Raw genomic sequence first — 14,846 nt, 5'->3', positions numbered from 1 at the left:
CTGCCTAATGGAAAACAGTAAAAATACAGAGCACACTACTAGTGAATCTCAAGGCTGTACAGAGATAGGGGCTCAAAATTTTTAATAAATACCAGTTGAAAAAATGATTTTTTTAGCTCTAAATGAATACAATGAATTAATTTAAAAAAAATGCCTGAAAGGCTGTCCTTTAAGTTGGAGTTGTTAGGCTAGGTTCAGACATGCGACACAGCGATATGGCAGGCTGTTTCAGTCTGCTGGAGTTCACCAGATCCAGCATAGCCAGATAGTACAGTGTGCCCGCTGGACCCCATAGACTATAATGTGATTCAGCAGGAATCCGGTCGCTCCCTGTCATAAATGCTGGGATTCAGCCAGACAAAGATCACTGCATGCAGCAGTTGTCTGCCTGAGATTTTGGCACGCTGTTTCCTAATATAATCAATGGGCCCCAAACTCTCTGCTAGAACATCCTGACGGATTGCTGTGCTGCATTGTGAAGGTGTGTACTGTCACCAAGAATTTTGTTGCTATGAATTCATACCATGGACTAAGAAGCCTTTGGCTCTTTGGGGGGGGGGGGGGGGGGGGGGGGTGTGTGGATGGTCAGACTCAGCAAGTTAAAGTACTGGAATCCAATGGAAGCTGCTAGTTGGCCTACTGATGGTGGGTCAACTAGCAGTTAGCCCAACAGACTAAAGCCCCCAACTTGATCAATGTTGATTACCAAGGAAATTGTGCAGGTCTTCTATAACTTGGGAAATGCTCCCATTCAAAGTGCTGAGCCTCCAATGACCTCAGGATGGAATGTAGCAGAGAAAACTTGAAGAATTAACAACAATGAGACAAGGATATGAAAAACGTGACAAGGTAGTTAATTAATGGCCAAGCTGACAAAAAAGATAGAAACTTACACTCATGGGGACCTGATTACTACAGCTTCAACACTGGTTGGCCCTCCTTGAAAGTGTTTTATACTGATGGGTGAAGCTACTGACTGAGATAGGCTTTACTGGCAAATTGTGTTTGAGGTGAAAGGAGTGACCAAAAAGATGTACGAGAAGAAGAGGCATTTTGGATTGGCAAAGACTTTTTGCTTGGATGCAATTCTATTGAATTGAGCCCGGAAAGGAAAGCAAGCAGAGGATGGGAGTAATGGTTATTGCTCCCTAGGGCTGTGCAGAGACTGGAAGGAACACTCTTTCTTTCCGTGGGGCACACCCTGGTGTTGTGGGCTTCTGCCTGGTAGTAGTTGGCAAAGAATGATTGGCCGTAGACTCTACAGGGAAATTTCCCAGTGGGCTAATTACCAGGGGCCACCTGAACCCTTCTCTTGGCTGCTATACAAGTAAGTAATGATCTGCACTCCCACAGATAATTAATGCTGGGGTGTCAGTTACTGTGGTTATGCATCTAGCTGGAGACCCCAGGTGCCCTCCTGATTCCTGAATTCACCCTTAATGCCATGCTGAGGCAATTGGAGTATTAGGACAGAAAGCGGCAACTGAGCTAACCACCACAAAGGGGCAGCTTCTGATGAGGTATTTTGTCCTGCTGGGGCATTATTTGGTGCTGCACTGTGGTTTTTGATGCTGCTGGGACAGTTTATTGCGTTGCATTGAGGTATTTGGCTCTGCTAGGGAGATATTTTGTGCCGCAATAAAATATTGCTGGTCCCGCCTATTTATGTTAGCCCTGCCTTCTGTCATTTTGGACCCGCCTACAACATGAGGCCACTTTAAATATTTTTCCAGGGCCACTTTAAGTTCTTATTCCGCCCTTGGTAGTTGAGGTGGTTGATGTTAAGTGTTGGTCTTGGTGTAAGGCAGGAGAGCAGATGCAATGGCCAGGCTAGTTGGAATCATTAAATAAGTCTCTCTTTACTAAAGTACAGCATAGGTGTAGCAGTACATCCGACAATAACAAGGCACAGTTCCAAGGCATATAACAGAGTGCAATCCTTCCCCAATAACAGCATATGGACAGCAGCAATGATGAAGATTGTAGTACTCCTCTCTGTTTCTCAACAGAACCATAGGCTGGCAATGAGGTACTTGTTAAAGTAATGTAATGTACGCATACAGTGACTCCACCAGCAGAAAAGTGAGTACAGCTCTGAAGTATAATAAAGGATGTAACTCAGGATCAGTACGGGATAAGTAATATAATGTATGTACACAATGACTGCACTAGCAGAATAGTGAGTAAAGCTCTGGAGTATAATACAGGATGTGTCACGAGGGTGTCAAGAACCACACCTGACTCCGTTATACCCGGGGTCAGGAAGTCGCAGCGGTTGGCTGCGCGCTCTATGTAGTAAGATAGGGCTGTTTCTTTATGGTAGCTTTCTGGGTTTGCTTTGCAACCCTTTTTGGCTCACTCAGGGATCCGTAGCTCCTTCTACTCAGCTGTTCCTTGTCCAGCACTCCCAACCTCCTTATATTCCCCTCTCCCACTTCTCTGGTTGCCAGATATAGAGCTTCCTGCCTAGACTTCTATACTAACCCACTGGAGCTGTGTTGCTGCGTTCCCTGATTGTTGTTCCAGAACGTTACCCTCCGGATCCCTGTTGGGCCTTTGTGGTCTGCTGTTGTCGCCCACCTGGGATTATATGTTTGTCTGTATTGTCTGTCCTCTCCTTGGTGTTTTCCTTTTAGTGTCAGTGGTGGGGACTAGTGATCCCACTGCCCCGTTCACTACCTAGGGCTCATCTTAGGGAAAGCCAGGGTTTAGGCACGTGATCGGCGTACGGGTGAGGAACCCGTCTAGGGATGTCAGGGCAGTCAGGTGCCAGCTGCAAGGTGAGTCAGGGGTCACCACCTTTCCCTCTCCCTTAGGCAGGGCCTTCCCTTTTCCCTCCCTTTGCGTCACGCCGGTCATTACATTATATCTGGCCCTTATTTTGTGTAGGTAAGTTTTACCTACTTAGAATCCAGTATGGATCCCATTGCTGCTTTGTCAAACCAATTTCATGGCCTGTCTTTGGAGGTGTCAGGATTGAAGGCGTCGGTCCTTCAGCAACAGCAGCAATTGCAACAGACCGCAAGCCCAGCGGTTGCTACAGGTAACCAGGTTGTTGCGGAACCCAAGGTTGCTCTTCCTGACAGATTTTCTGGGGGAAGGGACAAGTTTGTGACATTCCGTGATGCCTGTAAATTATATATTAAGCTGCGCCTTTACTCCTCTGGTAAGGAAGAACAGCGGGTGGGGGTTGTTATTTCCCTGCTGCAGGGGGACCCGCAATCCTGGGCGTTCTCTTTACCCACTGATTCCCAGGCTCTCCGGTCAGTGGATGAATTTTTTGGGGCCTTGGGTCTCATATATGACGACCCTGACCGAGTCGCACTGGCTGAATCAAAATTACGGAGACTCGGGAGAGCGGTCAGTAGAGGAGTATTGCTCTGAGTTCCGTAGGTGGGCTACGGATACCCAGTGGAACGACCCGGCTCTCAGGAGTCAGTTCTGCTTTGGGTTATCCGAAAGGGTTAAGGATGCGCTTGTGCTGTATGAGACCCCCTTTTCCCTTGATGCGGTTATGTCCCTTTCTATCCGAATAGATAGACGTCTTAGGGACAGATTGAAAAACCCGGAGCAATTGGTAACCCCTCCCAAGCAGCAGTTAGTCTGTACGGACTTAGACGAGCCTATGCAGCTAGGAGGAACTACTCGTCAGGTCCATCCTCCTGAGGTTTGCCGTAGGCGTGAGGTTTGTTTCTTCTGTGGGGAGAGGGGTCATTTCATTAATGTCTGTCCTTCTTTCCTCAAAAAACAAAAGACCGTCGGAAAACTACTAACCCCAGGCTGTGTGGAGGATGTCAGCCGGGGGGTATATGTTTCCTCCATACGAACATCGCAATTTGTGTTGCCAGCGGTTGTTGTTTTTGGCGTTAAGACGGAGACTATTTCTTTTTTTCTAGACAGTGGAGCAGGAGTAAATTTGATTGATGCCCATTTTGCCCACACTATGTGTTTGTCTCTCTGTACGCTACAGAGACCTATTCCCATTTTCGCTATTGACTCTGCTCCTCTGTCTCAGAGAAACCTCACTCACATTGTCCATAACTTACACCTTCGGGTAGGGGACCACCATAACGAGATGCTTTCATGTTATGTTCTGGAGGGGCTTCCCACTCCTGTGGTGCTGGGCCTTCCAGTGGTGGATTGGCAGGCCAGGGAGATATTGGAGTGGAGTGAGCATTGCAGAGAAAATTGCTTAAATAGCAATTGCTTAGTCGCCTCCATAGCTACGACGTTTTTTCTGAAAAGGGTTGTCAGAAGTTACCACCTCACCGTCCTTATGATTGCCCGGTTAACCTTATTCCTGGCGCAAAATTACCCAAGACCAGGTTATATAATCTTTCAGGTCCGGAGAGACAAGCCATGAAAGATTATATCTCCGAGAGCTTGGCTAAGGGACACATCAGACCCTCTTCTTCACCCGTGGCTGCAGGGCTTTTCTTCATTAAAAAGAAAGACGGGGGCCTGCGTCCTTGCCTAGATTTTCGCGAATTAAACCGGATAACCATCCGAGACCCATACCCTCTTCCTCTCATTCCTGACCTGTTTAATCAGATTGCGGGTGCTAGGTGGTTCTCCAAACTTGATCTTAGGGGGGCCTACAATCTGATTCGTATCAAGGAGGGGGATGAGTGAAAGACAGCTTTTAACACCCCTGAGGGGCATTATGAAAATCTAGTCATGCCTTTCGGTCTGACCAATGCGCCTGCTGTCTTCCAACATTTCGTTAATTACATTTTTAGTCATCTTATCGGCTGGTTTGTGGTAATATACCTACATGATATTTTAATTTATTTGTCGGATCTGAAAACACATGAGGTGCATGTCAGACAAGTACTGCAGGTCCTACGGACGAATAAATTATATGCTAAAATTGAAAAATGTGTCTTCGCCGTTCAGGAAATACAATTCCTAGGTTATTTATTATCTGCTTCAGGTTTCCATATGGATCCTAGGAAGGTCCAGGCAATTTTAGATTGGGATCTTTCTGAGAACCTGAAGGCACTGCAACGGTTCTTGGGCTTCGCAAATTTCTATAGAAAATTCATTAAAAATTATTCAGTTATTGTATAACCCCTTACTGACATGACTAGAAAGGGGACTGATTTTTCTAAATGGTCTGACGCCGCTAAAATTGCTTTTTCCTCTCTAAAAGAGAGGTTTACCTCGGCACCTGTACTAGTCCAACCTGATGTCTCCCAGCCTTTTATTGTTGAAGTAAATGCGTCAGAGGTGGGAGTGGGGTCTGTGCTGTCTCAGGGTCCGTCTCCTGGCAAATGGCGTCCTTGTGCTTTCTTTTCTAAAAAACTATCTGCAGCAGAAAAGAACTATGATATTGGCAATAGGGAACTATTAGCTATTAAACTAGCATTTGAAGAATGGCGTCACTTTTTAGAGGGGGCAATCCACCCCGTCACTGTGATTACGGATCACAAAAACCTTCTGTACCTCGAATCAGCTAAGCGTCTCACCCCTAGACAAGCTAGGTGGTCGCTATTTTTTACCAGGTTTAACTTTGTTATTACCTATCGTCCTGGGGCAAAAAATACCAAGGCTGATGCATTATCTCGTTGTTTGTTGTCTTCCCTGGAGGGGGTAATGTGAGTGATCCGGTACCCATTCTACCAAGAGGAGTGGTTGTCTCTGCGGTACACTCTGCTCTGGAGGGGAAGGTGTTAGAGGCCCAGGGGGACGCCCCGGTCTCTTGCCCCTCAGAGAAATTGTTTGTACCGTTGAACCTGCGTTTCGAATTATTAAAGGAACATCATAATTCGGCACTTGCTGGGCACCCGGGTAGTAAAGCAACCTTGGAGCTATTGTCTCGTCGTTTTTGGTGGCCAAGGTTGCGTCAGGATGTAATGGATTTTGTGTCTTCTTGTTCTACTTGTGCGCGTGCGAAAGTCTCTCATACACGTCCTGCAGGGTCTTTATTGCCACTTGTCATTCCCAATAGACCATGGGCACATCTGTCAATGGATTTTATCACTGACTTACCTTTGTCTGCGGGTAAAACAGTTATTTTGGTAGTAGTGGACAGGTTTAGCAAAATGGTACACTTCATTGCGTTACCCGCACTACCTAATGCTAAGACTCTTGCTCAGGTATTCATCAGTGAAATCGTAAAGCTTCACAGGGTCCCTTCCGATGTTGTTTCGGATCGGGGTACCCAGTTTATTTCTACATTTTGGAAAGCTTTTTGTTCCCGTTTGGGGGTACACTTGTTGTTTTCCTCAGCTTTCCATCCTCAGTCGAATGGACAGACTGAGCGTACCAACCAAAACCTTGAGACATATCTAAGATGTTTTGTGTCTGAAAACCAAGAGTTGTGGTCATCATATTTACCGTTAGCTGAGTTTGCCATAAATAATCGTCGTCAGGAATCCACTGGCAAGTCACCATTTCTTGGTGCATATGGTTTTCATCCCCAATTCTGTACTTTTAAAGAGGGGGGGTCTTCTGGGGTTCCTGAAGGAACTTTTTGTCATCTCTTTCATCGGTATGGCAGAAGGTGCAAGCTAACTTGAAAAATATGGGAGGTAAATACAAATGCATGGCTGATAAGAGACGGTCGCCAGGTCCGGACCTAGGAGTGAATGACTATGTGTGGTTGTCTATTAGGAATATTAAATTAAAGGTTCCCTCTTGGAAACTGGGTCCTAGGTTCATTGGCTCTTACAAAATTGTAGCCATCATCAACCCCGTGGCTTTTTGCCTGGAGCTACCTCAGACTTTTTAAAATCCATAACGTCTTTCATAAGTCGTTACTCAAAAAATATGTTCCACCTCTAGAACCGTCACCGCTGCCACCGCTGCCACCCCCTCCTGTTGTTGTGGATGGTAATCTAGAGTTTCAGATATCCAAAATTGTTAATTCTCGTCGGGTCCGCCGCTCTCTTCAATATCTGGTGCATTGGAGAGGTTACGGTCCCGAGGAAAGAATGTGGGTTCCTGCGTCTGAGGTAAACGCCGACAGGCTAGTTCGGGCTTTTCATGCCTCTCATCCTGAGAGACCTGGTCCTAAGGCCCCTTGTAGAGAGGGGGGTACTGTCACGAGGGTGTCAAGAACCACGCCTGACTCTGTTATACCCGGGGTCAGGAAGTCGCAGCGGTTGGCTGCACGCTCTATGTAGTAAGATAGGGCTGTTTCTTTATGGTAGCTTTCTGGGTTTGCTTTGCAACCCTTTTTGGCTCACTCAGGGATCTGTAGCTCCTTCTCCTCAGCTGTTCCTTGTCCAGCACTCCCAACCTCCTTATATTCCCCTCTCCCACTTCTCTGGTTGCCAGATATAGAGCTTCCTGCCTGGACTTCTATACTGACCCACTGTAGCTGTTTTGCTGCGTTCCCTGGTTGTTGTTCCAGAACGTTACCCTCCGGATCCCTGTTGGGCCTTTGTGGTCTGCTGTTGTCGCCCACCTGGGATTATATGTTTGTCTGTATTGTCTGTCCTCTCCTTGGTGTTTTCCTTTTAGTGTCAGTGGTGCGGACTAGTGATCCCACTGCCCCGTTCACTACCTAGGGCTCATCTTAGGGAAAGCCAGGGTTTAGGCACGTGATCGGCGTACGGGTGAGGAACCCGTCTAGGGACGTCAGGGCAGTCAGGTGCCAGCCGCAAGGTGAGTCAGGGGTCACCACCTTTCCCTCTCCCTTGGGCAGGGCCTTCCCTTTTCCCTCCCTTTGCGTGATGCCGGTCATTACAGGATGTAACTCAGGCTCAGTACAGGAACACTGAGGAAGGGGAAAGAAATCCCCGAAACGCGTTTGGTGCTACTAAATATATTCCCAACAGGACATCCTCACTGGAAGCCCGTGCGCCAATATTCCGATACATACAAAAATTGGAGTGCTCCAGAATAGAAAGAAAAGTTCGGAAGATCAGCCACCTAAATTCGGTCAGTAGAAGTCCACTTCTCGCGAGTATAAGCCTAGGTCACATGACCAGGCCCGAGATTTCGGCACAGCGACCGAGAGGCAGCAGTGGCACACGAGCAAGGTGAGACGCGAACGAAACAAAGCTACCGTGAGTAAAAACCGGATTCCCTTTATATTGGTATTCATCGAATACTGGAGAACTATTTGCTGTCACTATATATAAGAGAACAAACCCAATATAGACTTACATAGACACAAGGAGTGTATAGATTGGGTATACTACATTATAGCCTTGGGATCTGTTCAGAACTGTTCAATTATTCCCTATTCAGGGATTTTTGGTTCCTCCCTTTTTTGGATCTTATTGGATATTTTTTATTGGACTTTTTAGATGTATTTTTTACTTTTTATCTATTTTAAACACTATATGCATTTGCTGCAGCAACTATTAAGCCTTCCATTGTGATTGGTTTTATTATATGTATTTATTTCATGTGATATAATAAATATTGTTAATAATTCAGATATTACTGCTATGACTGATATTTAACTCTTATGTGGGAGTGCCAGTCTCAAATTACATTACAAATAATTTCCTCTTGTTTGATTGAGTGAATCAACTGAGACTAAAGAACCCATTCCAGATTTGTCAGCTTTTTGTCTATACTATATTTCCTCAGTACAGGATTAGTAATATAAGTACACAGTGACTCTACCATCAGAATAGTGAGTACACCTCTGGAGTATAATACAGGATGTAACTCAAGATCGGTACAGGACAAGTAATGTATATAAAGCAAATGCTTTATATAAAAGAAAGGATCAACTGAAAAATTTCAAGGTGAATTGATCCTAGAGGTAGACATATAAAACACCTAAAATAGAATGAATTGTTAATTTAATTATGTTGTGCAATCAGTAAAACATGGTGCAAGCGTCTATGCAAAAATATAAATGATTTATTATACAATAACTTAAAATACAATGAAAGCTTAATGAATATAAAACTCCATAATATGCAATACATGCAGTGATATGCAGTATCCTAAGTTTGCCACTAGATGGCTCTAACAGGAATACCAGCATTCCATATTACCTCTCAAACATAAAAATGTAATGCAAATATCCTGAGCTATACAATCAGCTTACAATCATGAGATATTACACACAGAAATGTAATAGTGATAATGATAGATACGAAGTCTTGCTCTGCTCAAACTATGATCAATCTCGGATATCTGGTAGTATTGCTATACAATTTATAAATTATCAGGGCTGATATTGACTATGGAATAAAATATTCCAATCAGAGAGATTCTCCTGATATCAATATTAGATCTTTTATTCAGTAATATGAATCTTTACTTAATAGTGATAATATTGATGTAGCACTTAACATGATACATCCGCATTAAAGCAGGGATTTTCCTAAATATCAAGCCAATCAATTCAATCAATACTACACATAATAAAGTTATATGTTACCCGAGAGTGCAGTTGATATGCAGAGTCTAAGGGAAGTCAGCTCTTAAGTACGTTCTGATCACTGGGATTTTTCTCCTGGGTTCTCTCCTTGCTTTATTTGTTTCTCTGTGTTTCCTGTGTCTCCTGTTGCCACCTGTTGTTGTTTTTTCCCCTATATGTGTGTGTGGTTTATGATTACAAACTTATCAGTTAGACACACCTTCTTAACTTGGAGTTTTCCATTCACTGTCGGTTAGGCGTGTACATATGATAATGACTGCGATGTCATTGTATCGCCCATAATGCATTTCAGCTGTTGGTGCAATGTTAACTATCCATACCTAGGTGGCACTATTGCATAAGCTACTAGCATCATCACTATTAAGGGTTAACTGTCCAGGTCGTATTTCTCTTACATTCTATACACATATGTGCAGGAGGCTTGACAAAGCGCAACATAACGCGAAACAGCTGTAGCCTATCCATGCACCTGTGTTTTGTCCGTGTTCACCGATAATATGTATCAAGAAATTAACTGCAAATAGCAACTTTGTGACCAGTGGTGAGTGCCACAGTGCTTTTTTCTTATGCTATTATTACTATAACCACTACATCACCGAGAGAGCACCACCGTGAAGGTTCGGGATTCCAGTGTTTAAAGCACCCTAGTGACCGTACAGATACATGCAGCAGTGCCAGCGGTGTTCTTTACCTCACCCTCTGCTCTATACACATAATATATGGAATTCTAAATCAGAGCTAAGGGATTATCTTTGACACATAAACCAATTAAGGCACAGACTTTGTGGTACCATTTAGACTTTTCCCATACTCTCAAATTTATGTACCGATGAGAATATAATGGACCTTGTACTCTCACAGACATGTGTGTCTCCTCTGTTACTCCAATGGTTTATTGATTGTTAGTTAAAATAACACTATCTTACTAACAAAATTTTGCACTTAAAATATTTCTCACCATGCTTTAGGAGTGTATGTGTTCCTAGTGAGAAATATAAAAGATAACAGATGCATTGATGTCCTTCATAATATTCAACAATATAGTACAATACATATGTCCTATTGATTATCTTATACTTAAAGGGATTCTGTCACTAGGTTTCACCCCTGTCAGCTAAACATATGTTGATGTTCAGGGCCTCATCAGGATTCCTAATGTGGACTTCTAAATGTGATCCGTAGCCTTATTTTGCTAAAAAACTGGTTTTACTAACCTGTCACTCAAAGAAATAAGGTGCCCAAGGGGGATGTCAAGGGATGCAAGGTGCCAGCCGCACCCACCGCCATTCGTGCCCAGCGCCGCCTTTCCAGACTTCTGCACCGCCTCCTAATCCTCTGTGCCGCCTCCCGCTCTCCCTCCCTCCCTCCTCCTCCTGCTGTAAGATCTTGCGCGTGCGCACAGGGCTCTGCCTGATGCGCCCGTGCGGACTTCTCGATTTGGCTTCTTAAAGCGAAGTGCGCATGCGCCGGCACTTTGCTCAACCCAGGTATGACCTGCATTCTGGCGCCAGCCTCTCAGAACCCTGTGCGCATGCGCGAGATCTTACAGCAGGAGGAGGGGGGAGGGAGGGAGAGGCGGCACAGAGGATTAGGAGGCGGTGCAGAAGTCTGGAAAGGCGGCGCTGGGCACAAACGGCGGTGGGTGCGGCCGGCACCTTGCATCCCTTGACATCCCCTTGGGCACCTTATTTCTTTGAGAGACAGGTTAGTAAAACCTGTTTTTTAGCAAAATAAGGCTACGGATCACATTTAAATGCCCACATTAGGAATCCTGATGAGGCCCTGAACATCAGCATATGTTTAGCTGACAGGGGTGAAACCTGGTGACAGAATCCCTTTAAACTTAATGTTTATTATACATATACAGCACAGATTTTCTGCTTCCTCAATAGACATTAAACCATAGGGATAATTAGTACCAGATGAGTCTAGAAAATATCCTTATCTCAGTCATAAATCTATAAGGAGACAAGAATGACTCTTCTCAAACTGGTACATCTACAGAGAAGAATTTATATGAACTGTGTCCTTTCCATGAACCTCTTTCGGCCTACTTTAAAATACATACACAATGGTGAATATAACACAATATGGCCTATTATATATCAAATCCACTAAAATTAGGATATTTAAATATAAATGTCATATACCTATGAAAAAGCACAACAAATCCCCCTTCATTACAATCTATTCCATTGAATTAAAATTGGATTATATTGGAATGTCAAAAGGGCTTTTCATACAGGTTCCTTTATGAATATAAGTTTTTGTTTAAATTGTTTGTTACTCTCATGAAGATTTATTGAGTGGGTCAATAACTTTGAATGTAAGTTGGTGGTGACGATAGTGTCCTCCACAACGGAATATAAGTCCTATAGATGTTGCTTCTGATTTTCCATCGCTGCATAAATAGTCATCAGATTCCTTTTTAGTGAACCGCTCTCAAGTTCCAATGTCTTAATAGAGACGGAATTAGCAGCTGATACACCGGTGGCAACGACAGCGCCTACTACGCCAAAGATTATGGCAGCTGCAATCGCAGAAATGAACTGCTTTGGTCGTTGACTCGTGGAAAAATGTTCCCTGGTTAGAGTTTTTCTTGTCTGTTCCAGGATCTGTGTAATCTGTTCTTGGGAATAGCCGACGTGTACTTGATACCACATCTTTATCTCTGGAGACTGAATCTCGGAAACGTTGAACTGTCTTGCAACGGAGATGCGTGGATCCAAACTGACGTAGATCTTCTGGGATAGAATCCTCTTATTCGTCAAGATGAATCCCGTCGTATACTGCAGCATGATCCCAGATGAAGGACCTGGTACAGCGTAATATAAATATAAGCACATACATCTTTCCACTTTTCTTTTTATCAACCCTACAATAAAAGAAGTCATACTACCATACATCTTCAATTTGGCACAGTTTTCTTTCTTGAACAGAGCAAGTTCTTGGTTCACAAGTGACTCAAGAGATAATTAGTTACAGAGAGGATAGGTTAGTACACTCGTTTGTTTATACGATACCGATCCTGGGTTTCCGTCTTTGGCTGGAACCTTGATATCTCTTTACTCCTCATCATCCGGTAATCCTTCCATTTTGCGAAGTTGTGACCTAAGGTGACAAACACGTAGTTGATGAATATGCACCCATTTCTCTACAAATTCACCCCCCCCCCCCCCTTAGGAATTTTGACCTTGTAGACCACAGGTGACAATTTGTCAATGACGACATAGGGTCCCTTCCAGGAAGGCAGGAATTTCCTTTCCTTAACCTGATCCCGGGCAAAGTTATAGAGATAAACCTGATTTGGAAATCTGGTACTCCTTTTGAGTAGTCTTCAGATCATAATAGATTTTGGTGCTTACTGCTACTTTCTCTATATTCTTCTAGGCAAACGCAAAAGCATGCTGAAGGTGCTTGCGTAGATTCTCCATATATTGATGAGCTGTTGAAGCATTTATTAAATTGTGGTCTGTTGTCTGGTAGAGTAAATGCTGGGGTAACACCATCTTCCTGCCTGTGATCATTTCAAAGGGAGAGAGTTTGGTTGCCGCGTTTGGGGTCTCCCTGAGAACCTAAGGCAACCTCATATCCCAGTCCTTACCGGATTCATTGACAAATTTCTTTAGAATATTGACAATAGATTGGTTGTAGCGATCTACTCCACCACTAGAGGCTGGCCGATAAGCTATATGTAGCTTTCTTTTTACCCCCAGTATCTCCCACATTTTCATCATCACCTCACTATTGAAATGACTTCCGCGATCAGATTTTATGCGTTGGGGAAGTCCAAACCTGGAAAATACGTGGTTAATGAGTAGAGACACGCACACACTTGAACTGCATGTTTTGCAAACATTCTACCCATTTTGTGAACAAACAAGTCACGGTTAACATATATTTGTTGCCTTTTGACAAAGTTGTTACTGGTCCAATAAAGTCAATCTGGATGTCTGACCATGGAATGGACATCCCCCTTTTCATCAGCAGTGCCCGATGAGTGGGTGCTTGTGGCTGGAATTGAGGACAGATTAAACATCCTTGACAATATGTGTGAACGTCTTGCAACATATGAGGCCAACAAGCGTAATCTCGTAATAATTCATACGTTAACTTCTCACCTCAATATTCAGCCTTTGGGGTGTCATGGGCGTGCTGTAACATCAAACCTCAGAATGCCACAGGTAACACCCATTGTGAGATAACATTCTTCGAGGTTCTTACCAACAATCCATCCTGTAAGGAGAATTGGGACTTACCTTTCATCAAAATCCGTAACTCTTCTTTGCCTACACAGTCTTTCACAGTTATGGGACAATTTTGTGGATCTTCAATGTGTTTGCAAAAGATACCAATGACTGGATCCCCCTTTTGACTCGCAATGAGATCCTCACTAGGGGAATCTTGGCTCCATTGCACCACATTGGCTTCAGCCTCCTTTTGGGCCTGTCAGTTTCCATAAGGTCATCAACGTTCAGGACTTCTCCATTAATGGCTCCTTGACTGGCAAAGGAATCTGCCAAATCATTCCCTTTCTTATCCACACCTAGATATTTTGAGTGGCCTTTTACCTTTTTCCAGTAAATGGTGATACCGTGGGCGATAACCATTTGGTCGATCCTACAAAACATTTTACCATGCTTGACAGGCTTGTTCCTTCTTACCATATTAGACCCTTTTCATCCAGGGAAGTACTCCATATTGTATGGAAAGAACAGCTGTCTACATATACACAAGGTAAGGATTTGCAATACTCTTCTTCATAAGACTTGTATGGAGATAAAGATTGTTCTTCCAGGATATAATTTCCTGTTGTGAAGTTCAGCTAATCCTTGAGCAATTATTTTGTTTGTATCTGACTTCCAATGGCCATCCCATTAAGGACATCATCCAGGCGGTTATCCTGCTGTTTGACAGATTTCTATGCTTGATTCTATCACTTTGCAAATATTGCAGTGGTTGGTAGTGTTGATCACGAATATAGGTAATTAGAAAATTCTCGAATATTTCGAATATAGTTATACACTCACCTAAAGAATTATTAGGAACACCATACTAATACGGTGTTGGACCCCCTTTTGCCTTCAGAACTGCCTTAATTCTACGTGGCATTGATTCAACAAGGTGCTGATAGCATTCTTTAGAAATGTTGGCCCATATTGATAGGATAGCATCTTGCAGTTGATGGAGATTTGAGGGATGCACATCCAGGGCACGAAGCTCCCGTTCCACCACATCCCAAAGATGCTCTATTGGGTTGAGATGTGGTGACTGTGGGGGCCATTTTAGTACAGTGAACTCATTGTCATGTTCAAGAAACCAATTTGAAATGATTCAAGCTTTGTGACATGGTGCATTATCCTGCTGGAAGTAGCCATCAGAGGATGGGTACATGGTGGTCATGAAGGAATGGACATGGTCAGAAACAATGGTCAGGTAGTCCGTGGCATTTAAATGATGGCCAATTGGCACTAAGGGGCCTAAAGTGTGCCCA

Source organism: Bufo gargarizans, chromosome 11 (genome assembly GCF_014858855.1).
Source record: "Bufo gargarizans isolate SCDJY-AF-19 chromosome 11, ASM1485885v1, whole genome shotgun sequence".
NCBI classification, from domain to species: Eukaryota; Metazoa; Chordata; class Amphibia; order Anura; family Bufonidae; genus Bufo; species Bufo gargarizans.
Note: the sequence above shows the minus strand (reverse complement) of the source record.